This window comes from Ambystoma mexicanum, chromosome 2q (assembly GCF_040938575.1).
Source record: "Ambystoma mexicanum isolate Mex_15411 chromosome 2q, UKY_AmexF1_1, whole genome shotgun sequence".
Lineage (NCBI taxonomy): Eukaryota > Metazoa > Chordata > Amphibia > Caudata > Ambystomatidae > Ambystoma > Ambystoma mexicanum.
In genome coordinates, this window is record NC_090924.1 from 128,814,562 (window position 1) to 128,840,744 (window position 26,183).

Sequence of the window (26,183 nt, forward strand, 5' to 3'; positions counted from 1 at the left end):
GCTGGATTGTGTGAGCTTCAGGCGCAAGGCATTTGATTAGTCTTTAAGCAGGTCCACTTGCACTGCCCTTTGCACCTGTTCTCCCAGTCCCTACAAAGGTGAGCAAGCAGATGTTTCTGTAGTGTAGTGGTTATCACGTTCGCCTCACACGCGAAAGGTCCCCGGTTCGAGACCGGGCAGAAACACTCTCTGCTGGCATTTTACACAAAATAGTTTTTTTCCCCTTTTGTCACACACAAATGTAAAGTATGAACTTATTTGCGTTCCCATGGAAATAGCATATGCTCTCAAGAGCTTGAGAAATACACTGGGAAGGCAAGCATCCTCACATGTATTCTGTATATGGGGCCAATAAAAAAATGCACGCGCTTGCATTTTGTGTATGTAATGTTGCAGAGCACAGAGAGGATTTATTTTCCCTACTGCTGGGTATTTGGGTCTCTGGGATCACAGTTGGGTCCGCTCCGTCCTCTGAAATGGTCCATATTAGTTACATAGGTTAGTGTACCAAAGAAATAATACATTTTCATATACAGCTTCTTCATTTCTGTGTTCTGAGGGATTACCAGTTGTAAGAAATGCACTTGCCGGTACAGTGATTCCCTGGCTTTCTCTGGCCCGAGAAAGCTTTTCCTCTGAAGTGGGAACAGAAGTTGGACTGCTTCTGCTGAACTTCCTGAAAGCAGAGCTGGCGGGAGGAGGGACTTTTTGAGTGCTGGGAAAATTTGAGCTGGAAATTTGCATCGGCTGGACAGAGATTGCTTGGAGCAGCCAAAATATAATAACGGCCATGGCGCTCAAGTAAAGCAGAAAGCTTTTAGTATACACCTTTTGCACTCTTGTCAACGAAGCTGGGCTCTGTGAATGCTCACCCTACGCAAGAAAAGAGAACAGACTTTGCTGGTGACCTAAATATATCTCGCCTGATCGAGCACGATCGAGCTCTGAGTGAGCAGCTGTGCAATGGTCATCTTTACCAAAGGGGAGATGCTGCTTTTTCCAGTGTCACGCCCATGCTCTCAGGGCTGGAGGGAGGAGGGCTGCTTTTTGTTTTTACAGGCAAAAGGAAAGGCCCAGCCCTCAGAGCTTCTGCCAATGCAGATCCCAGCAGGTGCAAAATAAAGGCTCTCCCCCACCTTGCCAGCTGCAGATTGATCAGAAGACTGCTAGTCTAGTGTGTTGGCCACTTTCTCTCTTCTGTGTATCGTCCCCTCTTATTACATAAACAGCATAAGAGGAATAAAGGAAGGAAGGAAGGAAGGAAGGAACAGTGTATCGCAAGCACCTTCCACCCTGATGTCAATGGGCCACCAACCTTCGGGATGAGGAGGAGACCTGTGAAGACAGTCAGAGCGTGCCGACTGGGGCATTCATTTGGCTCATACACCGACAAGGCTTTCAGCGGCAGGAACAAACTTCAGGAATAGGCATTCTTGGCCTCGAATCCTAAGGGGGGTGCAAACGCTGAGGACAATTCCGTCAAATGCTCAAAGGACCGTGGCTCGTTGGTCTAGGGGTATGATTCTCGCTTTGGGTGCGAGAGGTCCTGGGTTCAAATCCCGGGCGAGCCCAATCAAGGTGGTTAACTTGAGCTCCTTTTTTTTGTTTTTTCAATGTTATTTTCATTGGACAGACTCTCTGGTTTTCTCGGTAAGCAGTAGTCGATGAACAATTCACTTCCTGAACCTCTTTGCGTGCCATGTCCTTGCGACAAGCACTTTGTGTTCTCTGTTAGCTCTCAGTAACATTCCTTGATTTGCTTGTGAGTTTTGGCCGTCCGATCTCAAAGTGGAAATATGTCCTTCCCTCTGTACGCTGCATAGGCCCTCAGCTGGCATACTTGTATATGTGCGCATGCTTGATAGGACGTATGTTTTAGGCTGGATTGTGTGAGCTTCAGGCGCAAGGCATTTGATTAGTCTTTAAGCAGGTCCACTTGCACTGCCCTTTGCACCTGTTCTCCCAGTCCCTACAAAGGTGAGCAAGCAGCTGTTTCTGTAGTGTAGTGGTTATCACGTTCGCCTCACACGCGAAAGGTCCCCGGTTCGAGACCGGGCAGAAGCACTCTCTGCTGGCATTTTACACAAAATAGTTTTTTTCCCCTTTTGTCACACACAAATGTAAAGTATGAACTTATTTGCGTTCCCATGGAAATAGCATATGCTCTCAAGAGCTTGAGAAATACACTGGGAAGGCAAGCATCCTCACATGTATTCTGTATATGGGGCCAATAAAAAAATGCACGCGCTTGCATTTTGTGTATGTAATGTTGCAGAGCACAGAGAGGATTTATTTTCCCTACTGCTGGGTATTTGGGTCTCTGGGATCACAGTTGGGTCCGCTCCGTCCTCTGAAATGGTCCATATTAGTTACATAGGTTAGTGTACCAAAGAAATAATACATTTTCATATACAGCTTCTTCATTTCTGTGTTCTGAGGGATTACCAGTTGTAAGAAATGCACTTGCCGGTACAGTGATTCCCTGGCTTTCTCTGGCCCGAGAAAGCTTTTCCTCTGAAGTGGGAACAGAAGTTGGACTGCTTCTGCTGAACTTCCTGAAAGCAGAGCTGGCGGGAGGAGGGACTTTTTGAGTGCTGGGAAAATTTGAGCTGGAAATTTGCATCGGCTGGACAGAGATTGCTTGGAGCAGCCAAAATATAATAACGGCCATGGCGCTCAAGTAAAGCAGAAAGCTTTTAGTATACACCTTTTGCACTCTTGTCAACAAAGCTGGGCTCTGTGAATGCTCACCCTACGCAAGAAAAGAGAACAGACTTTGCTGGTGACCTAAATATATCTCGCCTGATCGAGCACGATCGAGCTCTGAGTGAGCAGCTGTGCAATGGTCATCTTTACCAAAGGGGAGATGCTGCTTTTTCCAGTGTCACGCCCATGCTCTCAGGGCTGGAGGGAGGAGGGCTGCTTTTTGTTTTTACAGGCAAAAGGAAAGGCCCAGCCCTCAGAGCTTCTGCCAATGCAGATCCCAGCAGGTGCAAAATAAAGGCTCTCCCCCACCTTGCCAGCTGCAGATTGATCAGAAGACTGCTAGTCTAGTGTGTTGGGCCACTTTCTCTCTTCTGTGTATCGTCCCCTCTTATTACATAAACAGCATAAGAGGAATAAAGGAAGGAAGGAAGGAAGGAAGGAACAGTGTATCGCAAGCACCTTCCACCCTGATGTCAATGGGCCACCAACCTTCGGGATGAGGAGGAGACCTGTGAAGACAGTCAGAGCGTGCCGACTGGGGCATTCATTTGGCTCATACACCGACAAGGCTTTCAGCGGCAGGAACAAACTTCAGGAATAGGCATTCTTGGCCTCGAATCCTAAGGGGGGTGCAAACGCTGAGGACAATTCCGTCAAATGCTCAAAGGACCGTGGCTCGTTGGTCTAGGGGTATGATTCTCGCTTTGGGTGCGAGAGGTCCTGGGTTCAAATCCCGGGCGAGCCCAATCAAGGTGGTTAACTTGAGCTCCTTTTTTTTGTTTTTTCAATGTTATTTTCATTGGACAGACTCTCTGGTTTTCTCGGTAAGCAGTAGTCGATGAACAATTCACTTCCTGAACCTCTTTGCGTGCCATGTCCTTGCGACAAGCACTTTGTGTTCTCTGTTAGCTCTCAGTAACATTCCTTGATTTGCTTGTGAGTTTTGGCCGTCCGATCTCAAAGTGGAAATATGTCCTTCCCTCTGTACGCTGCATAGGCCCTCAGCTGGCATACTTGTATATGTGCGCATGCTTGATAGGACGTATGTTTTAGGCTGGATTGTGTGAGCTTCAGGCGCAAGGCATTTGATTAGTCTTTAAGCAGGTCCACTTGCACTGCCCTTTGCACCTGTTCTCCCAGTCCCTACAAAGGTGAGCAAGCAGCTGTTTCTGTAGTGTAGTGGTTATCACGTTCGCCTCACACGCGAAAGGTCCCCGGTTCGAGACCGGGCAGAAGCACTCTCTGCTGGCATTTTACACAAAATAGTTTTTTTCCCCTTTTGTCACACACAAATGTAAAGTATGAACTTATTTGCGTTCCCATGGAAATAGCATATGCTCTCAAGAGCTTGAGAAATACACTGGGAAGGCAAGCATCCTCACATGTATTCTGTATATGGGGCCAATAAAAAAATGCACGCGCTTGCATTTTGTGTATGTAATGTTGCAGAGCACAGAGAGGATTTATTTTCCCTACTGCTGGGTATTTGGGTCTCTGGGATCACAGTTGGGTCCGCTCCGTCCTCTGAAATGGTCCATATTAGTTACATAGGTTAGTGTACCAAAGAAATAATACATTTTCATATACAGCTTCTTCATTTCTGTGTTCTGAGGGATTACCAGTTGTAAGAAATGCACTTGCCGGTACAGTGATTCCCTGGCTTTCTCTGGCCCGAGAAAGCTTTTCCTCTGAAGTGGGAACAGAAGTTGGACTGCTTCTGCTGAACTTCCTGAAAGCAGAGCTGGCGGGAGGAGGGACTTTTTGAGTGCTGGGAAAATTTGAGCTGGAAATTTGCATCGGCTGGACAGAGATTGCTTGGAGCAGCCAAAATATAATAACGGCCATGGCGCTCAAGTAAAGCAGAAAGCTTTTAGTATACACCTTTTGCACTCTTGTCAACGAAGCTGGGCTCTGTGAATGCTCACCCTACGCAAGAAAAGAGAACAGACTTTGCTGGTGACCTAAATATATCTCGCCTGATCGAGCACGATCGAGCTCTGAGTGAGCAGCTGTGCAATGGTCATCTTTACCAAAGGGGAGATGCTGCTTTTTCCAGTGTCACGCCCATGCTCTCAGGGCTGGAGGGAGGAGGGCTGCTTTTTGTTTTTACAGGCAAAAGGAAAGGCCCAGCCCTCAGAGCTTCTGCCAATGCAGATCCCAGCAGGTGCAAAATAAAGGCTCTCCCCCACCTTGCCAGCTGCAGATTGATCAGAAGACTGCTAGTCTAGTGTGTTGGGCCACTTTCTCTCTTCTGTGTATCGTCCCCTCTTATTACATAAACAGCATAAGAGGAATAAAGGAAGGAAGGAAGGAAGGAAGGAACAGTGTATCGCAAGCACCTTCCACCCTGATGTCAATGGGCCACCAACCTTCGGGATGAAGAGGAGACCTGTGAAGACAGTCAGAGCGTGCCGACTGGGGCATTCATTTGGCTCATACACCGACAAGGCTTTCAGCGGCAGGAACAAACTTCAGGAATAGGCATTCTTGGCCTCGAATCCTAAGGGGGGTGCAAACGCTGAGGACAATTCCGTCAAATGCTCAAAGGACCGTGGCTCGTTGGTCTAGGGGTATGATTCTCGCTTTGGGTGGTTAACTTGAGCTCCTTTTTTTTGTTTTTTCAATGTTATTTTCATTGGACAGACTCTCTGGTTTTCTCGGTAAGCAGTAGTCGATGAACAATTCACTTCCTGAACCTCTTTGCGTGCCATGTCCTTGCGACAAGCACTTTGTGTTCTCTGTTAGCTCTCAGTAACATTCCTTGATTTGCTTGTGAGTTTTGGCCGTCCGATCTCAAAGTGGAAATATGTCCTTCCCTCTGTACGCTGCATAGGCCCTCAGCTGGCATACTTGTATATGTGCGCATGCTTGATAGGACGTATGTTTTAGGCTGGATTGTGTGAGCTTCAGGCGCAAGGCATTTGATTAGTCTTTAAGCAGGTCCACTTGCACTGCCCTTTGCACCTGTTCTCCCAGTCCCTACAAAGGTGAGCAAGCAGCTGTTTCTGTAGTGTAGTGGTTATCACGTTCGCCTCACACGAGAAAGGTCCCCGGTTCGAGACCGGGCAGAAACACTCTCTGCTGGCATTTTACACAAAATAGTTTTTTTCCCCTTTTGTCACACACAAATGTAAAGTATGAACTTATTTGCGTTCCCATGGAAATAGCATATGCTCTCAAGAGCTTGAGAAATACACTGGGAAGGCAAGCATCCTCACATGTATTCTGTATATGGGGCCAATAAAAAAATGCACGCGCTTGCATTTTGTGTATGTAATGTTGCAGAGCACAGAGAGGATTTATTTTCCCTACTGCTGGGTATTTGGGTCTCTGGGATCACAGTTGGGTCCGCTCCGTCCTCTGAAATGGTCCATATTAGTTACATAGGTTAGTGTACCAAAGAAATAATACATTTTCATATACAGCTTCTTCATTTCTGTGTTCTGAGGGATTACCAGTTGTAAGAAATGCACTTGCCGGTACAGTGATTCCCTGGCTTTCTCTGGCCCGAGAAAGCTTTTCCTCTGAAGTGGGAACAGAAGTTGGACTGCTTCTGCTGAACTTCCTGAAAGCAGAGCTGGCGGGAGGAGGGACTTTTTGAGTGCTGGGAAAATTTGAGCTGGAAATTTGCATCGGCTGGACAGAGATTGCTTGGAGCAGCCAAAATATAATAACGGCCATGGCGCTCAAGTAAAGCAGAAAGCTTTTAGTATACACCTTTTGCACTCTTGTCAACGAAGCTGGGCTCTGTGAATGCTCACCCTACGCAAGAAAAGAGAACAGACTTTGCTGGTGACCTAAATATATCTCGCCTGATCGAGCACGATCGAGCTCTGAGTGAGCAGCTGTGCAATGGTCATCTTTACCAAAGGGGAGATGCTGCTTTTTCCAGTGTCACGCCCATGCTCTCAGGGCTGGAGGGAGGAGGGCTGCTTTTTGTTTTTACAGGCAAAAGGAAAGGCCCAGCCCTCAGAGCTTCTGCCAATGCAGATCCCAGCAGGTGCAAAATAAAGGCTCTCCCCCACCTTGCCAGCTGCAGATTGATCAGAAGACTGCTAGTCTAGTGTGTTGGGCCACTTTCTCTCTTCTGTGTATCGTCCCCTCTTATTACATAAACAGCATAAGAGGAATAAAGGAAGGAAGGAAGGAAGGAAGGAAGGAAGGAAGGAAGGAACAGTGTATCGCAAGCACCTTCCACCCTGATGTCAATGGGCCACCAACCTTCGGGATGAGGAGGAGACCTGTGAAGACAGTCAGAGCGTGCCGACTGGGGCATTCATTTGGCTCATACACCGACAAGGCTTTCAGCGGCAGGAACAAACTTCAGGAATAGGCATTCTTGGCCTCGAATCCTAAGGGGGGTGCAAACGCTGAGGACAATTCCGTCAAATGCTCAAAGGACCGTGGCTCGTTGGTCTAGGGGTATGATTCTCGCTTTGGGTGCGAGAGGTCCTGGGTTCAAATCCCGGACGAGCCCAATCAAGGTGGTTAACTTGAGCTCCTTTTTTTTGTTTTTTCAATGTTATTTTCATTGGACAGACTCTCTGGTTTTCTCGGTAAGCAGTAGTCGATGAACAATTCACTTCCTGAACCTCTTTGCGTGCCATGTCCTTGCGACAAGCACTTTGTGTTCTCTGTTAGCTCTCAGTAACATTCCTTGATTTGCTTGTGAGTTTTGGCCGTCCGATCTCAAAGTGGAAATATGTCCTTCCCTCTGTACGCTGCATAGGCCCTCAGCTGGCATACTTGTATATGTGCGCATGCTTGATAGGACGTATGTTTTAGGCTGGATTGTGTGAGCTTCAGGCGCAAGGCATTTGATTAGTCTTTAAGCAGGTCCACTTGCACTGCCCTTTGCACCTGTTCTCCCAGTCCCTACAAAGGTGAGCAAGCAGCTGTTTCTGTAGTGTAGTGGTTATCACGTTCGCCTCACACGCGAAAGGTCCCCGGTTCGAGACCGGGCAGAAGCACTCTCTGCTGGCATTTTACACAAAATAGTTTTTTTCCCCTTTTGTCACACACAAATGTAAAGTATGAACTTATTTGCGTTCCCATGGAAATAGCATATGCTCTCAAGAGCTTGAGAAATACACTGGGAAGGCAAGCATCCTCACATGTATTCTGTATATGGGGCCAATAAAAAAATGCACGCGCTTGCATTTTGTGTATGTAATGTTGCAGAGCACAGAGAGGATTTATTTTCCCTACTGCTGGGTATTTGGGTCTCTGGGATCACAGTTGGGTCCGCTCCGTCCTCTGAAATGGTCCATATTAGTTACATAGGTTAGTGTACCAAAGAAATAATACATTTTCATATACAGCTTCTTCATTTCTGTGTTCTGAGGGATTACCAGTTGTAAGAAATGCACTTGCCGGTACAGTGATTCCCTGGCTTTCTCTGGCCCGAGAAAGCTTTTCCTCTGAAGTGGGAACAGAAGTTGGACTGCTTCTGCTGAACTTCCTGAAAGCAGAGCTGGCGGGAGGAGGGACTTTTTGAGTGCTGGGAAAATTTGAGCTGGAAATTTGCATCGGCTGGACAGAGATTGCTTGGAGCAGCCAAAATATAATAACGGCCATGGCGCTCAAGTAAAGCAGAAAGCTTTTAGTATACACCTTTTGCACTCTTGTCAACGAAGCTGGGCTCTGTGAATGCTCACCCTACGCAAGAAAAGAGAACAGACTTTGCTGGTGACCTAAATATATCTCGCCTGATCGAGCACGATCGAGCTCTGAGTGAGCAGCTGTGCAATGGTCATCTTTACCAAAGGGGAGATGCTGCTTTTTCCAGTGTCACGCCCATGCTCTCAGGGCTGGAGGGAGGAGGGCTGCTTTTTGTTTTTACAGGCAAAAGGAAAGGCCCAGCCCTCAGAGCTTCTGCCAATGCAGATCCCAGCAGGTGCAAAATAAAGGCTCTCCCCCACCTTGCCAGCTGCAGATTGATCAGAAGACTGCTAGTCTAGTGTGTTGGGCCACTTTCTCTCTTCTGTGTATCGTCCCCTCTTATTACATAAACAGCATAAGAGGAATAAAGGAAGGAAGGAAGGAAGGAAGGAACAGTGTATCGCAAGCACCTTCCACCCTGATGTCAATGGGCCACCAACCTTCGGGATGAAGAGGAGACCTGTGAAGACAGTCAGAGCGTGCCGACTGGGGCATTCATTTGGCTCATACACCGACAAGGCTTTCAGCGGCAGGAACAAACTTCAGGAATAGGCATTCTTGGCCTCGAATCCTAAGGGGGGTGCAAACGCTGAGGACAATTCCGTCAAATGCTCAAAGGACCGTGGCTCGTTGGTCTAGGGGTATGATTCTCGCTTTGGGTGCGAGAGGTCCCGGGTTCAAATCCCGGACGAGCCCAATCAAGGTGGTTAACTTGAGCTCCTTTTTTTTGTTTTTTCAATGTTATTTTCATTGGACAGACTCTCTGGTTTTCTCGGTAAGCAGTAGTCGATGAACAATTCACTTCCTGAACCTCTTTGCGTGCCATGTCCTTGCGACAAGCACTTTGTGTTCTCTGTTAGCTCTCAGTAACATTCCTTGATTTGCTTGTGAGTTTTGGCCGTCCGATCTCAAAGTGGAAATATGTCCTTCCCTCTGTACGCTGCATAGGCCCTCAGCTGGCATACTTGTATATGTGCGCATGCTTGATAGGACGTATGTTTTAGGCTGGATTGTGTGAGCTTCAGGCGCAAGGCATTTGATTAGTCTTTAAGCAGGTCCACTTGCACTGCCCTTTGCACCTGTTCTCCCAGTCCCTACAAAGGTGAGCAAGCAGCTGTTTCTGTAGTGTAGTGGTTATCACGTTCGCCTCACACGCGAAAGGTCCCCGGTTCGAGACCGGGCAGAAACACTCTCTGCTGGCATTTTACACAAAATAGTTTTTTTCCCCTTTTGTCACACACAAATGTAAAGTATGAACTTATTTGCGTTCCCATGGAAATAGCATATGCTCTCAAGAGCTTGAGAAATACACTGGGAAGGCAAGCATCCTCACATGTATTCTGTATATGGGGCCAATAAAAAAATGCACGCGCTTGCATTTTGTGTATGTAATGTTGCAGAGCACAGAGAGGATTTATTTTCCCTACTGCTGGGTATTTGGGTCTCTGGGATCACAGTTGGGTCCGCTCCGTCCTCTGAAATGGTCCATATTAGTTACATAGGTTAGTGTACCAAAGAAATAATACATTTTCATATACAGCTTCTTCATTTCTGTGTTCTGAGGGATTACCAGTTGTAAGAAATGCACTTGCCGGTACAGTGATTCCCTGGCTTTCTCTGGCCCGAGAAAGCTTTTCCTCTGAAGTGGGAACAGAAGTTGGACTGCTTCTGCTGAACTTCCTGAAAGCAGAGCTGGCGGGAGGAGGGACTTTTTGAGTGCTGGGAAAATTTGAGCTGGAAATTTGCATCGGCTGGACAGAGATTGCTTGGAGCAGCCAAAATATAATAACGGCCATGGCGCTCAAGTAAAGCAGAAAGCTTTTAGTATACACCTTTTGCACTCTTGTCAACGAAGCTGGGCTCTGTGAATGCTCACCCTACGCAAGAAAAGAGAACAGACTTTGCTGGTGACCTAAATATATCTCGCCTGATCGAGCACGATCGAGCTCTGAGTGAGCAGCTGTGCAATGGTCATCTTTACCAAAGGGGAGATGCTGCTTTTTCCAGTGTCACGCCCATGCTCTCAGGGCTGGAGGGAGGAGGGCTGCTTTTTGTTTTTACAGGCAAAAGGAAAGGCCCAGCCCTCAGAGCTTCTGCCAATGCAGATCCCAGCAGGTGCAAAATAAAGGCTCTCCCCCACCTTGCCAGCTGCAGATTGATCAGAAGACTGCTAGTCTAGTGTGTTGGGCCACTTTCTCTCTTCTGTGTATCGTCCCCTCTTATTACATAAACAGCATAAGAGGAATAAAGGAAGGAAGGAAGGAAGGAAGGAACAGTGTATCGCAAGCACCTTCCACCCTGATGTCAATGGGCCACCAACCTTCGGGATGAGGAGGAGACCTGTGAAGACAGTCAGAGCGTGCCGACTGGGGCATTCATTTGGCTCATACACCGACAAGGCTTTCAGCGGCAGGAACAAACTTCAGGAATAGGCATTCTTGGCCTCGAATCCTAAGGGGGGTGCAAACGCTGAGGACAATTCCGTCAAATGCTCAAAGGACCGTGGCTCGTTGGTCTAGGGGTATGATTCTCGCTTTGGGTGCGAGAGGTCCCGGGTTCAAATCCCGGACGAGCCCAATCAAGGTGGTTAACTTGAGCTCCTTTTTTTTGTTTTTTCAATGTTATTTTCATTGGACAGACTCTCTGGTTTTCTCGGTAAGCAGTAGTCGATGAACAATTCACTTCCTGAACCTCTTTGCGTGCCATGTCCTTGCGACAAGCACTTTGTGTTCTCTGTTAGCTCTCAGTAACATTCCTTGATTTGCTTGTGAGTTTTGGCCGTCCGATCTCAAAGTGGAAATATGTCCTTCCCTCTGTACGCTGCATAGGCCCTCAGCTGGCATACTTGTATATGTGCGCATGCTTGATAGGACGTATGTTTTAGGCTGGATTGTGTGAGCTTCAGGCGCAAGGCATTTGATTAGTCTTTAAGCAGGTCCACTTGCACTGCCCTTTGCACCTGTTCTCCCAGTCCCTACAAAGGTGAGCAAGCAGCTATTTCTGTAGTGTAGTGGTTATCACGTTCGCCTCACACGCGAAAGGTCCCCGGTTCGAGACCGGGCAGAAACACTCTCTGCTGGCATTTTACACAAAATAGTTTTTTTCCCCTTTTGTCACACACAAATGTAAAGTATGAACTTATTTGCGTTCCCATGGAAATAGCATATGCTCTCAAGAGCTTGAGAAATACACTGGGAAGGCAAGCATCCTCACATGTATTCTGTATATGGGGCCAATAAAAAAATGCACGCGCTTGCATTTTGTGTATGTAATGTTGCAGAGCACAGAGAGGATTTATTTTCCCTACTGCTGGGTATTTGGGTCTCTGGGATCACAGTTGGGTCCGCTCCGTCCTCTGAAATGGTCCATATTAGTTACATAGGTTAGTGTACCAAAGAAATAATACATTTTCATATACAGCTTCTTCATTTCTGTGTTCTGAGGGATTACCAGTTGTAAGAAATGCACTTGCCGGTACAGTGATTCCCTGGCTTTCTCTGGCCCGAGAAAGCTTTTCCTCTGAAGTGGGAACAGAAGTTGGACTGCTTCTGCTGAACTTCCTGAAAGCAGAGCTGGCGGGAGGAGGGACTTTTTGAGTGCTGGGAAAATTTGAGCTGGAAATTTGCATCGGCTGGACAGAGATTGCTTGGAGCAGCCAAAATATAATAACGGCCATGGCGCTCAAGTAAAGCAGAAAGCTTTTAGTATACACCTTTTGCACTCTTGTCAACGAAGCTGGGCTCTGTGAATGCTCACCCTACGCAAGAAAAGAGAACAGACTTTGCTGGTGACCTAAATATATCTCGCCTGATCGAGCACGATCGAGCTCTGAGTGAGCAGCTGTGCAATGGTCATCTTTACCAAAGGGGAGATGCTGCTTTTTCCAGTGTCACGCCCATGCTCTCAGGGCTGGAGGGAGGAGGGCTGCTTTTTGTTTTTACAGGCAAAAGGAAAGGCCCAGCCCTCAGAGCTTCTGCCAATGCAGATCCCAGCAGGTGCAAAATAAAGGCTCTCCCCCACCTTGCCAGCTGCAGATTGATCAGAAGACTGCTAGTCTAGTGTGTTGGGCCACTTTCTCTCTTCTGTGTATCGTCCCCTCTTATTACATAAACAGCATAAGAGGAATAAAGGAAGGAAGGAAGGAAGGAAGGAAGGAACAGTGTATCGCAAGCACCTTCCACCCTGATGTCAATGGGCCACCAACCTTCGGGATGAAGAGGAGACCTGTGAAGACAGTCAGAGCGTGCCGACTGGGGCATTCATTTGGCTCATACACCGACAAGGCTTTCAGCGGCAGGAACAAACTTCAGGAATAGGCATTCTTGGCCTCGAATCCTAAGGGGGGTGCAAACGCTGAGGACAATTCCGTCAAATGCTCAAAGGACCGTGGCTCGTTGGTCTAGGGGTATGATTCTCGCTTTGGGTGCGAGAGGTCCCCGGGTTCAAATCCCGGACGAGCCCAATCAAGGTGGTTAACTTGAGCTCCTTTTTTTTGTTTTTTCAATGTTATTTTCATTGGACAGACTCTCTGGTTTTCTCGGTAAGCAGTAGTCGATGAACAATTCACTTCCTGAACCTCTTTGCGTGCCATGTCCTTGCGACAAGCACTTTGTGTTCTCTGTTAGCTCTCAGTAACATTCCTTGATTTGCTTGTGAGTTTTGGCCGTCCGATCTCAAAGTGGAAATATGTCCTTCCCTCTGTACGCTGCATAGGCCCTCAGCTGGCATACTTGTATATGTGCGCATGCTTGATAGGACGTATGTTTTAGGCTGGATTGTGTGAGCTTCAGGCGCAAGGCATTTGATTAGTCTTTAAGCAGGTCCACTTGCACTGCTCTTTGCACCTGTTCTCCCAGTCCCTACAAAGGTGAGCAAGCAGCTGTTTCTGTAGTGTAGTGGTTATAAAGGTCCCCGGTTCGAGACCGGGCAGAAACACTCTCTGCTGGCATTTTACACAAAATAGTTTTTTTCCCCTTTTGTCACACACAAATGTAAAGTATGAACTTATTTGCGTTCCCATGGAAATAGCATATGCTCTCAAGAGCTTGAGAAATACACTGGGAAGGCAAGCATCCTCACATGTATTCTGTATATGGGGCCAATAAAAAAATGCACGCGCTTGCATTTTGTGTATGTAATGTTGCAGAGCACAGAGAGGATTTATTTTCCCTACTGCTGGGTATTTGGGTCTCTGGGATCACAGTTGGGTCCGCTCCGTCCTCTGAAATGGTCCATATTAGTTACATAGGTTAGTGTACCAAAGAAATAATACATTTTCATATACAGCTTCTTCATTTCTGTGTTCTGAGGGATTACCAGTTGTAAGAAATGCACTTGCCGGTACAGTGATTCCCTGGCTTTCTCTGGCCCGAGAAAGCTTTTCCTCTGAAGTGGGAACAGAAGTTGGACTGCTTCTGCTGAACTTCCTGAAAGCAGAGCTGGCGGGAGGAGGGACTTTTTGAGTGCTGGGAAAATTTGAGCTGGAAATTTGCATCGGCTGGACAGAGATTGCTTGGAGCAGCCAAAATATAATAACGGCCATGGCGCTCAAGTAAAGCAGAAAGCTTTTAGTATACACCTTTTGCACTCTTGTCAACGAAGCTGGGCTCTGTGAATGCTCACCCTACGCAAGAAAAGAGAACAGACTTTGCTGGTGACCTAAATATATCTCGCCTGATCGAGCACGATCGAGCTCTGAGTGAGCAGCTGTGCAATGGTCATCTTTACCAAAGGGGAGATGCTGCTTTTTCCAGTGTCACGCCCATGCTCTCAGGGCTGGAGGGAGGAGGGCTGCTTTTTGTTTTTACAGGCAAAAGGAAAGGCCCAGCCCTCAGAGCTTCTGCCAATGCAGATCCCAGCAGGTGCAAAATAAAGGCTCTCCCCCACCTTGCCAGCTGCAGATTGATCAGAAGACTGCTAGTCTAGTGTGTTGGGCCACTTTCTCTCTTCTGTGTATCGTCCCCTCTTATTACATAAACAGCATGAGAGGAATAAAGGAAGGAAGGAAGGAAGGAAGGAACAGTGTATGGCAAGCACCTTCCACCCTGATGTCAATGGGCCACCAACCTTCGGGATGAGGAGGAGACCTGTGAAGACAGTCAGAGCGTGCCGACTGGGGCATTCATTTGGCTCATACACCGACAAGGCTTTCAGCGGCAGGAACAAACTTCAGCAATAGGCATTCTTGGCCTCGAATCCTAAGGGGGGTGCAAACGCTGAGGACAATTCCGTCAAATGCTCAAAGGACCGTGGCTCGTTGGTCTAGGGGTATGATTCTCGCTTTGGGTGTGAGAGGTCCCGGGTTCAAATCCTGGACGAGCCCAATCAAGGTGGTTAACTTGAGCTCCTTTTTTTTGTTTTTTCAATGTTATTTTCATTGGACAGACTCTCTGGTTTTCTCGGTAAGCAGTAGTCGATGAACAATTCACTTCCTGAACCTCTTTGCGTGCCATGTCCTTGCGACAAGCACTTTGTGTTCTCTGTTAGCTCTCAGTAACATTCCTTGATTTGCTTGTGAGTTTTGGCCGTCCGATCTCAAAGTGGAAATATGTCCTTCCCTCTGTACGCTGCATAGGCCCTCAGCTGGCATACTTGTATATGTGCGCATGCTTGATAGGACGTATGTTTTAGGCTGGATTGTGTGAGCTTCAGGCGCAAGGCATTTGATTAGTCTTTAAGCAGGTCCACTTGCACTGCCCTTTGCACCTGTTCTCCCAGTCCCTACAAAGGTGAGCAAGCAGCTGTTTCTGTAGTGTAGTGGTTATCACGTTCGCCTCACACGCGAAAGGTCCCCGGTTCGAGACCGGGAAGAAACACTCTCTGCTGGCATTTTACACAAAATAGTTTTTTTCCCCTTTTGTCACACACAAATGTAAAGTATGAACTTATTTGCGTTCCCATGGAAATAGCATATGCTCTCAAGAGCTTGAGAAATACACTGGGAAGGCAAGCATCCTCACATGTATTCTGTATATGGGGCCAATAAAAAAATGCACGCGCTTGCATTTTGTGTATGTAATGTTGCAGAGCACAGAGAGGATTTATTTTCCCTACTGCTGGGTATTTGGGTCTCTGGGATCACAGTTGGGTCCGCTCCGTCCTCTGAAATGGTCCATATTAGTTACATAGGTTAGTGTACCAAAGAAATAATACATTTTCATATACAGCTTCTTCATTTCTGTGTTCTGAGGGATTACCAGTTGTAAGAAATGCACTTGCCGGTACAGTGATTCCCTGGCTTTCTCTGGCCCGAGAAAGCTTTTCCTCTGAAGTGGGAACAGAAGTTGGACTGCTTCTGCTGAACTTCCTGAAAGCAGAGCTGGCGGGAGGAGGGACTTTTTGAGTGCTGGGAAAATTTGAGCTGGAAATTTGCATCGGCTGGACAGAGATTGCTTGGAGCAGCCAAAATATAATAACGGCCATGGCGCTCAAGTAAAGCAGAAAGCTTTTAGTATACACCTTTTGCACTCTTGTCAACGAAGCTGGGCTCTGTGAATGCTCACCCTACGCAAGAAAAGAGAACAGACTTTGCTGGTGACCTAAATATATCTCGCCTGATCGAGCACGATCGAGCTCTGAGTGAGCAGCTGTGCAATGGTCATCTTTACCAAAGGGGAGATGCTGCTTTTTCCAGTGTCACGCCCATGCTCTCAGGGCTGGAGGGAGGAGGGCTGCTTTTTGTTTTTACAGGCAAAAGGAAAGGCCCAGCCCTCAGAGCTTCTGCCAATGCAGATCCCAGCAGGTGCAAAATAAAGGCTCTCCCCCACCTTGCCAGCTGCAGATTGATCAGAAGACTGCTAGTCTAGTGTGTTGGGCCACTTTCTCTCTTCTGTGTATCGTCCCCTCTTATTACATAAACAGCATAAGAGGAATAAAGGAAGGAAGGAAGGAAGGAAGGAAGGAAGGAACAGTGTATCGCAAGCACCTTCCACCCTGATGTCAATGGGCCACCAACCTTCGGGATGAGGAGGAGACCTGTGAAGACAGTCAGAGCGTGCCGACTGGGGCATTCATTTGGCTCATACACCGACAAGGCTTTCAGCGGCAGGAACAAACTTCAGGAATAGGCATTCTTGGCCTCGAATCCTAAGGGGGGTGCAAACGCTGAGGACAATTCCGTCAAATGCTCAAAGGACCGTGGCTCGTTGGTCTAGGGGTATGATTCTCGCTTTGGGTGCGAGAGGTCCCGGGTTCAAATCCCGGACGAGCCCAATCAAGGTGGTTAACTTGAGCTCCTTTTTTTTGTTTTTTCAATGTTATTTTCATTGGACAGACTCTCTGGTTTTCTCGGTAAGCAGTAGTCGATGAACAATTCACTTCCTGAACCTCTTTGCGTGCCATGTCCTTGCGACAAGCACTTTGTGTTCTCTGTTAGCTCTCAGTAACATTCCTTGATTTGCTTGTGAGTTTTGGCCGTCCGATCTCAAAGTGGAAATATGTCCTTCCCTCTGTACGCTGCATAGGCCCTCAGCTGGCATACTTGTATATGTGCGCATGCTTGATAGGACGTATGTTTTAGGCTGGATTGTGTGAGCTTCAGGCGCAAGGCATTTGATTAGTCTTTAAGCAGGTCCACTTGCACTGCCCTTTGCACCTGTTCTCCCAGTCCCTACAAAGGTGAGCAAGCAGCTGTTTCTGTAGTGTAGTGGTTATCACGTTCGCCTCACACGTGAAAGGTCCCCGGTTCGAGACCGGGCAGAAACACTCTCTGCTGGCATTTTACACAAAATAGTTTTTTTCCCCTTTTGTCACACACAAATGTAAAGTATGAACTTATTTGCGTTCCCATGGAAATAGCATATGCTCTCAAGAGCTTGAGAAATACACTGGGAAGGCAAGCATCCTCACATGTATTCTGTATATGGGGCCAATAAAAAAATGCACGCGCTTGCATTTTGTGTATGTAATGTTGCAGAGCACAGAGAGGATTTATTTTCCCTACTGCTGGGTATTTGGGTCTCTGGGATCACAGTTGGGTCCGCTCCGTCCTCTGAAATGGTCCATATTAGTTACATAGGTTAGTGTACCAAAGAAATAATACATTTTCATATACAGCTTCTTCATTTCTGTGTTCTGAGGGATTACCAGTTGTAAGAAATGCACTTGCCGGTACAGTGATTCCCTGGCTTTCTCTGGCCCGAGAAAGCTTTTCCTCTGAAGTGGGAACAGAAGTTGGACTGCTTCTGCTGAACTTCCTGAAAGCAGAGCTGGCGGGAGGAGGGACTTTTTGAGTGCTGGGAAAATTTGAGCTGGAAATTTGCATCGGCTGGACAGAGATTGCTTGGAGCAGCCAAAATATAATAACGGCCATGGCGCTCAAGTAAAGCAGAAAGCTTTTAGTATACACCTTTTGCACTCTTGTCAACGAAGCTGGGCTCTGTGAATGCTCACCCTACGCAAGAAAAGAGAACAGACTTTGCTGGTGACCTAAATATATCTCGCCTGATCGAGCACGATCGAGCTCTGAGTGAGCAGCTGTGCAATGGTCATCTTTACCAAAGGGGAGATGCTGCTTTTTCCAGTGTCACGCCCATGCTCTCAGGGCTGGAGGGAGGAGGGCTGCTTTTTGTTTTTACAGGCAAAAGGAAAGGCCCAGCCCTCAGAGCTTCTGCCAATGCAGATCCCAGCAGGTGCAAAATAAAGGCTCTCCCCCACCTTGCCAGCTGCAGATTGATCAGAAGACTGCTAGTCTAGTGTGTTGGGCCACTTTCTCTCTTCTGTGTATCGTCCCCTCTTATTACATAAACAGCATAAGAGGAATAAAGGAAGGAAGGAAGGAAGGAAGGAACAGTGTATCGCAAGCACCTTCCACCCTGATGTCAATGGGCCACCAACCTTCGGGATGAGGAGGAGACCTGTGAAGACAGTCAGAGCGTGCCGACTGGGGCATTCATTTGGCTCATACACCGACAAGGCTTTCAGCGGCAGGAACAAACTTCAGGAATAGGCATTCTTGGCCTCGAATCCTAAGGGGGGTGCAAACGCTGAGGACAATTCCGTCAAATGCTCAAAGGACCGTGGCTCGTTGGTCTAGGGGTATGATTCTCGCTTTGGGTGCGAGAGGTCCCGGGTTCAAATCCCGGACGAGCCCAATCAAGGTGGTTAACTTGAGCTCCTTTTTTTCGTTTTTTCAATGTTATTTTCATTGGACAGACTCTCTGGTTTTCTCGGTAAGCAGTAGTCGATGAACAATTCACTTCCTGAACCTCTTTGCGTGCCATGTCCTTGCGACAAGCACTTTGTGTTCTCTGTTAGCTCTCAGTAACATTCCTTGATTTGCTTGTGAGTTTTGGCCGTCCGATCTCAAAGTGGAAATATGTCCTTCCCTCTGTACGCTGCATAGGCCCTCAGCTGGCATACTTGTATATGTGCGCATGCTAGATAGGACGTATGTTTTAGGCTGGATTGTGTGAGCTTCAGGCGCAAGGCATTTGATTAGTCTTTAAGCAGGTCCATTTGCACTGCCCTTTGCACCTGTTCTCCCAGTCCCTACAAAGGTGAGCAAGCAGCTGTTTCTGTAGTGTAGTGGTTATCACGTTCGCCTCACACGCGAAAGGTCCCCGGTTCGAGACCGGGCAGAAACACTCTCTGCTGGCATTTTACACAAAATAGTTTTTTTCCCCTTTTGTCACACACAAATGTAAAGTATGAACTTATTTGCGTTCCCATGGAAATAGCATATGCTCTCAAGAGCTTGAGAAATACACTGGGAAGGCAAGCATCCTCACATGTATTCTGTATATGGGGCCAATAAAAAAATGCACGCGCTTGCATTTTGTGTATGTAATGTTGCAGAGCACAGAGAGGATTTATTTTCCCTACTGCTGGGTATTTGGGTCTCTGGGATCACAGTTGGGTCCGCTCCGTCCTCTGAAATGGTCCATATTAGTTACATAGGTTAGTGTACCAAAGAAATAATACATTTTCATATACAGCTTCTTCATTTCTGTGTTCTGAGGGATTACCAGTTGTAAGAAATGCACTTGCCGGTACAGTGATTCCCTGGCTTTCTCTGGCCCGAGAAAGCTTTTCCTCTGAAGTGGGAACAGAAGTTGGACTGCTTCTGCTGAACTTCCTGAAAGCAGAGCTGGCGGGAGGAGGGACTTTTTGAGTGCTGGGAAAATTTGAGCTGGAAATTTGCATCGGCTGGACAGAGATTGCTTGGAGCAGCCAAAATATAATAACGGCCATGGCGCTCAAGTAAAGCAGAAAGCTTTTAGTATACACCTTTTGCACTCTTGTCAACGAATCTGGGCTCTGTGAATGCTCACCCTACGCAAGAAAAGAGAACAGACTTTGCTGGTGACCTAAATATATCTCGCCTGATCGAGCACGATCGAGCTCTGAGTGAGCAGCTGTGCAATGGTCATCTTTACCAAAGGGGAGATGCTGCTTTTTCCAGTGTCACGCCCATGCTCTCAGGGCTGGAGGGAGGAGGGCTGCTTTTTGTTTTTACAGGCAAAAGGAAAGGCCCAGCCCTCAGAGCTTCTGCCAATGCAGATCCCAGCAGGTGCAAAATAAAGGCTCTCCCCCACCTTGCCAGCTGCAGATTGATCAGAAGACTGCTAGTCTAGTGTGTTGGGCCACTTTCTCTCTTCTGTGTATCGTCCCCTCTTATTACATAAACAGCATAAGAGGAATAAAGGAAGGAAGGAAGGAAGGAAGGAAGGAACAGTGTATCGCAAGCACCTTCCACCCTGATGTCAATGGGCCACCAACCTTCGGGATGAAGAGGAGACCTGTGAAGACAGTCAGAGCGTGCCGACTGGGGCATTCATTTGGCTCATACACCGACAAGGCTTTCAGCGGCAGGAACAAACTTCAGGAATAGGCATTCTTGGCCTCGAATCCTAAGGGGGGTGCAAACGCTGAGGACAATTCCGTCAAATGCTCAAAGGACCGTGGCTCGTTGGTCTAGGGGTATGATTCTCGCTTTGGGTGCGAGAGGTCCCCGGGTTCAAATCCCGGACGAGCCCAATCAAGGTGGTTAACTTGAGCTCCTTTTTTTTGTTTTTTCAATGTTATTTTCATTGGACAGACTCTCTGGTTTTCTCGGTAAGCAGTAGTCGATGAACAATTCACTTCCTGAACCTCTTTGCGTGCCATGTCCTTGCGACAAGCACTTTGTGTTCTCTGTTAGCTCTCAGTAACATTCCTTGATTTGCTTGTGAGTTTTGGCCGTCCGATCTCAAAGTGGAAATATGTCCTTCCCTCTGTACGCTGCATAGGCCCTCAGCTGGCATACTTGTATATGTGCGCATGCTTGATAGGACGTATGTTTTAGGCTGGATTGTGTGAGCTTCAGGCGCAAGGCATTTGATTAGTCTTTAAGCAGGTCCACTTGCACTGCTCTTTGCACCTGTTCTCCCAGTCCCTACAAAGGTGAGCAAGCAGCTGTTTCTGTAGTGTAGTGGTTATAAAGGTCCCCGGTTCGAGACCGGGCAGAAACACTCTCTGCTGGCATTTTACACAAAATAGTTTTTTTCCCCTTTTGTCACACACAAATGTAAAGTATGAACTTATTTGCGTTCCCATGGAAATAGCATATGCTCTCAAGAGCTTGAGAAATACACTGGGAAGGCAAGCATCCTCACATGTATTCTGTATATGGGGCCAATAAAAAAATGCACGCGCTTGCATTTTGTGTATGTAATGTTGCAGAGCACAGAGAGGATTTATTTTCCCTACTGCTGGGTATTTGGGTCTCTGGGATCACAGTTGGGTCCGCTCCGTCCTCTGAAATGGTCCATATTAGTTACATAGGTTAGTGTACCAAAGAAATAATACATTTTCATATACAGCTTCTTCATTTCTGTGTTCTGAGGGATTACCAGTTGTAAGAAATGCACTTGCCGGTACAGTGATTCCCTGGCTTTCTCTGGCCCGAGAAAGCTTTTCCTCTGAAGTGGGAACAGAAGTTGGACTGCTTCTGCTGAACTTCCTGAAAGCAGAGCTGGCGGGAGGAGGGACTTTTTGAGTGCTGGGAAAATTTGAGCTGGAAATTTGCATCGGCTGGACAGAGATTGCTTGGAGCAGCCAAAATATAATAACGGCCATGGCGCTCAAGTAAAGCAGAAAGCTTTTAGTATACACCTTTTGCACTCTTGTCAACGAAGCTGGGCTCTGTGAATGCTCACCCTACGCAAGAAAAGAGAACAGACTTTGCTGGTGACCTAAATATATCTCGCCTGATCGAGCACGATCGAGCTCTGAGTGAGCAGCTGTGCAATGGTCATCTTTACCAAAGGGGAGATGCTGCTTTTTCCAGTGTCACGCCCATGCTCTCAGGGCTGGAGGGAGGAGGGCTGCTTTTTGTTTTTACAGGCAAAAGGAAAGGCCCAGCCCTCAGAGCTTCTGCCAATGCAGATCCCAGCAGGTGCAAAATAAAGGCTCTCCCCCACCTTGCCAGCTGCAGATTGATCAGAAGACTGCTAGTCTAGTGTGTTGGGCCACTTTCTCTCTTCTGTGTATCGTCCCCTCTTATTACATAAACAGCATGAGAGGAATAAAGGAAGGAAGGAAGGAAGGAAGGAACAGTGTATGGCAAGCACCTTCCACCCTGATGTCAATGGGCCACCAACCTTCGGGATGAGGAGGAGACCTGTGAAGACAGTCAGAGCGTGCCGACTGGGGCATTCATTTGGCTCATACACCGACAAGGCTTTCAGCGGCAGGAACAAACTTCAGCAATAGGCATTCTTGGCCTCGAATCCTAAGGGGGGTGCAAACGCTGAGGACAATTCCGTCAAATGCTCAAAGGACCGTGGCTCGTTGGTCTAGGGGTATGATTCTCGCTTTGGGTGTGAGAGGTCCCGGGTTCAAATCCTGGACGAGCCCAATCAAGGTGGTTAACTTGAGCTCCTTTTTTTTGTTTTTTCAATGTTATTTTCATTGGACAGACTCTCTGGTTTTCTCGGTAAGCAGTAGTCGATGAACAATTCACTTCCTGAACCTCTTTGCGTGCCATGTCCTTGCGACAAGCACTTTGTGTTCTCTGTTAGCTCTCAGTAACATTCCTTGATTTGCTTGTGAGTTTTGGCCGTCCGATCTCAAAGTGGAAATATGTCCTTCCCTCTGTACGCTGCATAGGCCCTCAGCTGGCATACTTGTATATGTGCGCATGCTTGATAGGACGTATGTTTTAGGCTGGATTGTGTGAGCTTCAGGCGCAAGGCATTTGATTAGTCTTTAAGCAGGTCCACTTGCACTGCCCTTTGCACCTGTTCTCCCAGTCCCTACAAAGGTGAGCAAGCAGCTGTTTCTGTAGTGTAGTGGTTATCACGTTCGCCTCACACGCGAAAGGTCCCCGGTTCGAGACCGGGAAGAAACACTCTCTGCTGGCATTTTACACAAAATAGTTTTTTTCCCCTTTTGTCACACACAAATGTAAAGTATGAACTTATTTGCGTTCCCATGGAAATAGCATATGCTCTCAAGAGCTTGAGAAATACACTGGGAAGGCAAGCATCCTCACATGTATTCTGTATATGGGGCCAATAAAAAAATGCACGCGCTTGCATTTTGTGTATGTAATGTTGCAGAGCACAGAGAGGATTTATTTTCCCTACTGCTGGGTATTTGGGTCTCTGGGATCACAGTTGGGTCCGCTCCGTCCTCTGAAATGGTCCATATTAGTTACATAGGTTAGTGTACCAAAGAAATAATACATTTTCATATACAGCTTCTTCATTTCTGTGTTCTGAGGGATTACCAGTTGTAAGAAATGCACTTGCCGGTACAGTGATTCCCTGGCTTTCTCTGGCCCGAGAAAGCTTTTCCTCTGAAGTGGGAACAGAAGTTGGACTGCTTCTGCTGAACTTCCTGAAAGCAGAGCTGGCGGGAGGAGGGACTTTTTGAGTGCTGGGAAAATTTGAGCTGGAAATTTGCATCGGCTGGACAGAGATTGCTTGGAGCAGCCAAAATATAATAACGGCCATGGCGCTCAAGTAAAGCAGAAAGCTTTTAGTATACACCTTTTGCACTCTTGTCAACGAAGCTGGGCTCTGTGAATGCTCACCCTACGCAAGAAAAGAGAACAGACTTTGCTGGTGACCTAAATATATCTCGCCTGATCGAGCACGATCGAGCTCTGAGTGAGCAGCTGTGCAATGGTCATCTTTACCAAAGGGGAGATGCTGCTTTTTCCAGTGTCACGCCCATGCTCTCAGGGCTGGAGGGAGGAGGGCTGCTTTTTGTTTTTACAGGCAAAAGGAAAGGCCCAGCCCTCAGAGCTTCTGCCAATGCAGATCCCAGCAGGTGCAAAATAAAGGCTCTCCCCCACCTTGCCAGCTGCAGATTGATCAGAAGACTGCTAGTCTAGTGTGTTGGGCCACTTTCTCTCTTCTGTGTATCGTCCCCTCTTATTACATAAACAGCATAAGAGGAATAAAGGAAGGAAGGAAGGAAGGAAGGAAGGAACAGTGTATCGCAAGCACCTTCCACCCTGATGTCAATGGGCCACCAACCTTCGGGATGAGGAGGAGACCTGTGAAGACAGTCAGAGCGTGCCGACTGGGGCATTCATTTGGCTCATACACCGACAAGGCTTTCAGCGGCAGGAACAAACTTCAGGAATAGGCATTCTTGGCCTCGAATCCTAAGGGGGGTGCAAACGCTGAGGACAATTCCGTCAAATGCTCAAAGGACCGTGGCTCGTTGGTCTAGGGGTATGATTCTCGCTTTGGGTGCGAGAGGTCCCGGGTTCAAATCCCGGACGAGCCCAATCAAGGTGGTTAACTTGAGCTCCTTTTTTTTGTTTTTTCAATGTTATTTTCATTGGACAGACTCTCTGGTTTTCTCGGTAAGCAGTAGTCGATGAACAATTCACTTCCTGAACCTCTTTGCGTGCCATGTCCTTGCGACAAGCACTTTGTGTTCTCTGTTAGCTCTCAGTAACATTCCTTGATTTGCTTGTGAGTTTTGGCCGTCCGATCTCAAAGTGGAAATATGTCCTTCCCTCTGTACGCTGCATAGGCCCTCAGCTGGCATACTTGTATATGTGCGCATGCTTGATAGGACGTATGTTTTAGGCTGGATTGTGTGAGCTTCAGGCGCAAGGCATTTGATTAGTCTTTAAGCAGGTCCACTTGCACTGCCCTTTGCACCTGTTCTCCCAGTCCCTACAAAGGTGAGCAAGCAGCTGTTTCTGTAGTGTAGTGGTTATCACGTTCGCCTCACACGTGAAAGGTCCCCGGTTCGAGACCGGGCAGAAACACTCTCTGCTGGCATTTTACACAAAATAGTTTTTTTCCCCTTTTGTCACACACAAATGTAAAGTATGAACTTATTTGCGTTCCCATGGAAATAGCATATGCTCTCAAGAGCTTGAGAAATACACTGGGAAGGCAAGCATCCTCACATGTATTCTGTATATGGGGCCAATAAAAAAATGCACGCGCTTGCATTTTGTGTATGTAATGTTGCAGAGCACAGAGAGGATTTATTTTCCCTACTGCTGGGTATTTGGGTCTCTGGGATCACAGTTGGGTCCGCTCCGTCCTCTGAAATGGTCCATATTAGTTACATAGGTTAGTGTACCAAAGAAATAATACATTTTCATATACAGCTTCTTCATTTCTGTGTTCTGAGGGATTACCAGTTGTAAGAAATGCACTTGCCGGTACAGTGATTCCCTGGCTTTCTCTGGCCCGAGAAAGCTTTTCCTCTGAAGTGGGAACAGAAGTTGGACTGCTTCTGCTGAACTTCCTGAAAGCAGAGCTGGCGGGAGGAGGGACTTTTTGAGTGCTGGGAAAATTTGAGCTGGAAATTTGCATCGGCTGGACAGAGATTGCTTGGAGCAGCCAAAATATAATAACGGCCATGGCGCTCAAGTAAAGCAGAAAGCTTTTAGTATACACCTTTTGCACTCTTGTCAACGAAGCTGGGCTCTGTGAATGCTCACCCTACGCAAGAAAAGAGAACAGACTTTGCTGGTGACCTAAATATATCTCGCCTGATCGAGCACGATCGAGCTCTGAGTGAGCAGCTGTGCAATGGTCATCTTTACCAAAGGGGAGATGCTGCTTTTTCCAGTGTCACGCCCATGCTCTCAGGGCTGGAGGGAGGAGGGCTGCTTTTTGTTTTTACAGGCAAAAGGAAAGGCCCAGCCCTCAGAGCTTCTGCCAATGCAGATCCCAGCAGGTGCAAAATAAAGGCTCTCCCCCACCTTGCCAGCTGCAGATTGATCAGAAGACTGCTAGTCTAGTGTGTTGGGCCACTTTCTCTCTTCTGTGTATCGTCCCCTCTTATTACATAAACAGCATAAGAGGAATAAAGGAAGGAAGGAAGGAAGGAAGGAAGGAACAGTGTATCGCAAGCACCTTCCACCCTGATGTCAATGGGCCACCAACCTTCGGGATGAGGAGGAGACCTGTGAAGACAGTCAGAGCGTGCCGACTGGGGCATTCATTTGGCTCATACACCGACAAGGCTTTCAGCGGCAGGAACAAACTTCAGGAATAGGCATTCTTGGCCTCGAATCCTAAGGGGGGTGCAAACGCTGAGGACAATTCCGTCAAATGCTCAAAGGACCGTGGCTCGTTGGTCTAGGGGTATGATTCTCGCTTTGGGTGCGAGAGGTCCCGGGTTCAAATCCCGGACGAGCCCAATCAAGGTGGTTAACTTGAGCTCCTTTTTTTCGTTTTTTCAATGTTATTTTCATTGGACAGACTCTCTGGTTTTCTCGGTAAGCAGTAGTCGATGAACAATTCACTTCCTGAACCTCTTTGCGTGCCATGTCCTTGCGACAAGCACTTTGTGTTCTCTGTTAGCTCTCAGTAACATTCCTTGATTTGCTTGTGAGTTTTGGCCGTCCGATC

The 26,183-nt window shown here is 47.4% G+C and overlaps 20 non-coding genes across 20 annotated transcripts; all 20 read left to right on the plus strand.

Moving 5' to 3' along the window:
- The first annotated feature begins 112 nt into the window (after positions 1 to 112).
- Positions 113 to 185, plus strand: TRNAV-CAC (transfer RNA valine (anticodon CAC)). The gene has a single exon. It is a non-coding gene; the product is annotated as a tRNA-Val (tRNA).
- A 1,806-nt stretch (positions 186 to 1,991) lies between these two features.
- TRNAV-CAC (transfer RNA valine (anticodon CAC)) lies at positions 1,992 to 2,064 on the plus strand. The gene has a single exon. It is a non-coding gene; the product is annotated as a tRNA-Val (tRNA).
- Positions 2,065 to 3,871: 1,807 nt separating this feature from the next.
- On the plus strand, positions 3,872 to 3,944 carry TRNAV-CAC (transfer RNA valine (anticodon CAC)). The gene has a single exon. It is a non-coding gene; the product is annotated as a tRNA-Val (tRNA).
- Positions 3,945 to 7,111: 3,167 nt separating this feature from the next.
- On the plus strand, positions 7,112 to 7,183 carry TRNAP-UGG (transfer RNA proline (anticodon UGG)). Its single transcript has one exon. It is a non-coding gene; the product is annotated as a tRNA-Pro (tRNA).
- Positions 7,184 to 7,603: 420 nt separating this feature from the next.
- TRNAV-CAC (transfer RNA valine (anticodon CAC)) lies at positions 7,604 to 7,676 on the plus strand. The gene has a single exon. It is a non-coding gene; the product is annotated as a tRNA-Val (tRNA).
- A 1,315-nt stretch (positions 7,677 to 8,991) lies between these two features.
- On the plus strand, positions 8,992 to 9,063 carry TRNAP-UGG (transfer RNA proline (anticodon UGG)). Its single transcript has one exon. It is a non-coding gene; the product is annotated as a tRNA-Pro (tRNA).
- A 420-nt stretch (positions 9,064 to 9,483) lies between these two features.
- On the plus strand, positions 9,484 to 9,556 carry TRNAV-CAC (transfer RNA valine (anticodon CAC)). The gene has a single exon. It is a non-coding gene; the product is annotated as a tRNA-Val (tRNA).
- A 1,315-nt stretch (positions 9,557 to 10,871) lies between these two features.
- TRNAP-UGG (transfer RNA proline (anticodon UGG)) lies at positions 10,872 to 10,943 on the plus strand. Its single transcript has one exon. It is a non-coding gene; the product is annotated as a tRNA-Pro (tRNA).
- A 420-nt stretch (positions 10,944 to 11,363) lies between these two features.
- On the plus strand, positions 11,364 to 11,436 carry TRNAV-CAC (transfer RNA valine (anticodon CAC)). The gene has a single exon. It is a non-coding gene; the product is annotated as a tRNA-Val (tRNA).
- Positions 11,437 to 12,755: 1,319 nt separating this feature from the next.
- Positions 12,756 to 12,828, plus strand: TRNAP-UGG (transfer RNA proline (anticodon UGG)). The gene has a single exon. It is a non-coding gene; the product is annotated as a tRNA-Pro (tRNA).
- A 2,281-nt stretch (positions 12,829 to 15,109) lies between these two features.
- TRNAV-CAC (transfer RNA valine (anticodon CAC)) lies at positions 15,110 to 15,182 on the plus strand. The gene has a single exon. It is a non-coding gene; the product is annotated as a tRNA-Val (tRNA).
- Positions 15,183 to 16,505: 1,323 nt separating this feature from the next.
- TRNAP-UGG (transfer RNA proline (anticodon UGG)) lies at positions 16,506 to 16,577 on the plus strand. Its single transcript has one exon. It is a non-coding gene; the product is annotated as a tRNA-Pro (tRNA).
- A 420-nt stretch (positions 16,578 to 16,997) lies between these two features.
- Positions 16,998 to 17,070, plus strand: TRNAV-CAC (transfer RNA valine (anticodon CAC)). Its single transcript has one exon. It is a non-coding gene; the product is annotated as a tRNA-Val (tRNA).
- Positions 17,071 to 18,385: 1,315 nt separating this feature from the next.
- TRNAP-UGG (transfer RNA proline (anticodon UGG)) lies at positions 18,386 to 18,457 on the plus strand. The gene has a single exon. It is a non-coding gene; the product is annotated as a tRNA-Pro (tRNA).
- A 420-nt stretch (positions 18,458 to 18,877) lies between these two features.
- TRNAV-CAC (transfer RNA valine (anticodon CAC)) lies at positions 18,878 to 18,950 on the plus strand. The gene has a single exon. It is a non-coding gene; the product is annotated as a tRNA-Val (tRNA).
- Positions 18,951 to 20,269: 1,319 nt separating this feature from the next.
- Positions 20,270 to 20,342, plus strand: TRNAP-UGG (transfer RNA proline (anticodon UGG)). The gene has a single exon. It is a non-coding gene; the product is annotated as a tRNA-Pro (tRNA).
- Positions 20,343 to 22,623: 2,281 nt separating this feature from the next.
- On the plus strand, positions 22,624 to 22,696 carry TRNAV-CAC (transfer RNA valine (anticodon CAC)). Its single transcript has one exon. It is a non-coding gene; the product is annotated as a tRNA-Val (tRNA).
- A 1,319-nt stretch (positions 22,697 to 24,015) lies between these two features.
- Positions 24,016 to 24,087, plus strand: TRNAP-UGG (transfer RNA proline (anticodon UGG)). The gene has a single exon. It is a non-coding gene; the product is annotated as a tRNA-Pro (tRNA).
- Positions 24,088 to 24,507: 420 nt separating this feature from the next.
- TRNAV-CAC (transfer RNA valine (anticodon CAC)) lies at positions 24,508 to 24,580 on the plus strand. The gene has a single exon. It is a non-coding gene; the product is annotated as a tRNA-Val (tRNA).
- A 1,319-nt stretch (positions 24,581 to 25,899) lies between these two features.
- Positions 25,900 to 25,971, plus strand: TRNAP-UGG (transfer RNA proline (anticodon UGG)). The gene has a single exon. It is a non-coding gene; the product is annotated as a tRNA-Pro (tRNA).
- The last annotated feature ends 212 nt before the right edge of the window (positions 25,972 to 26,183 follow it).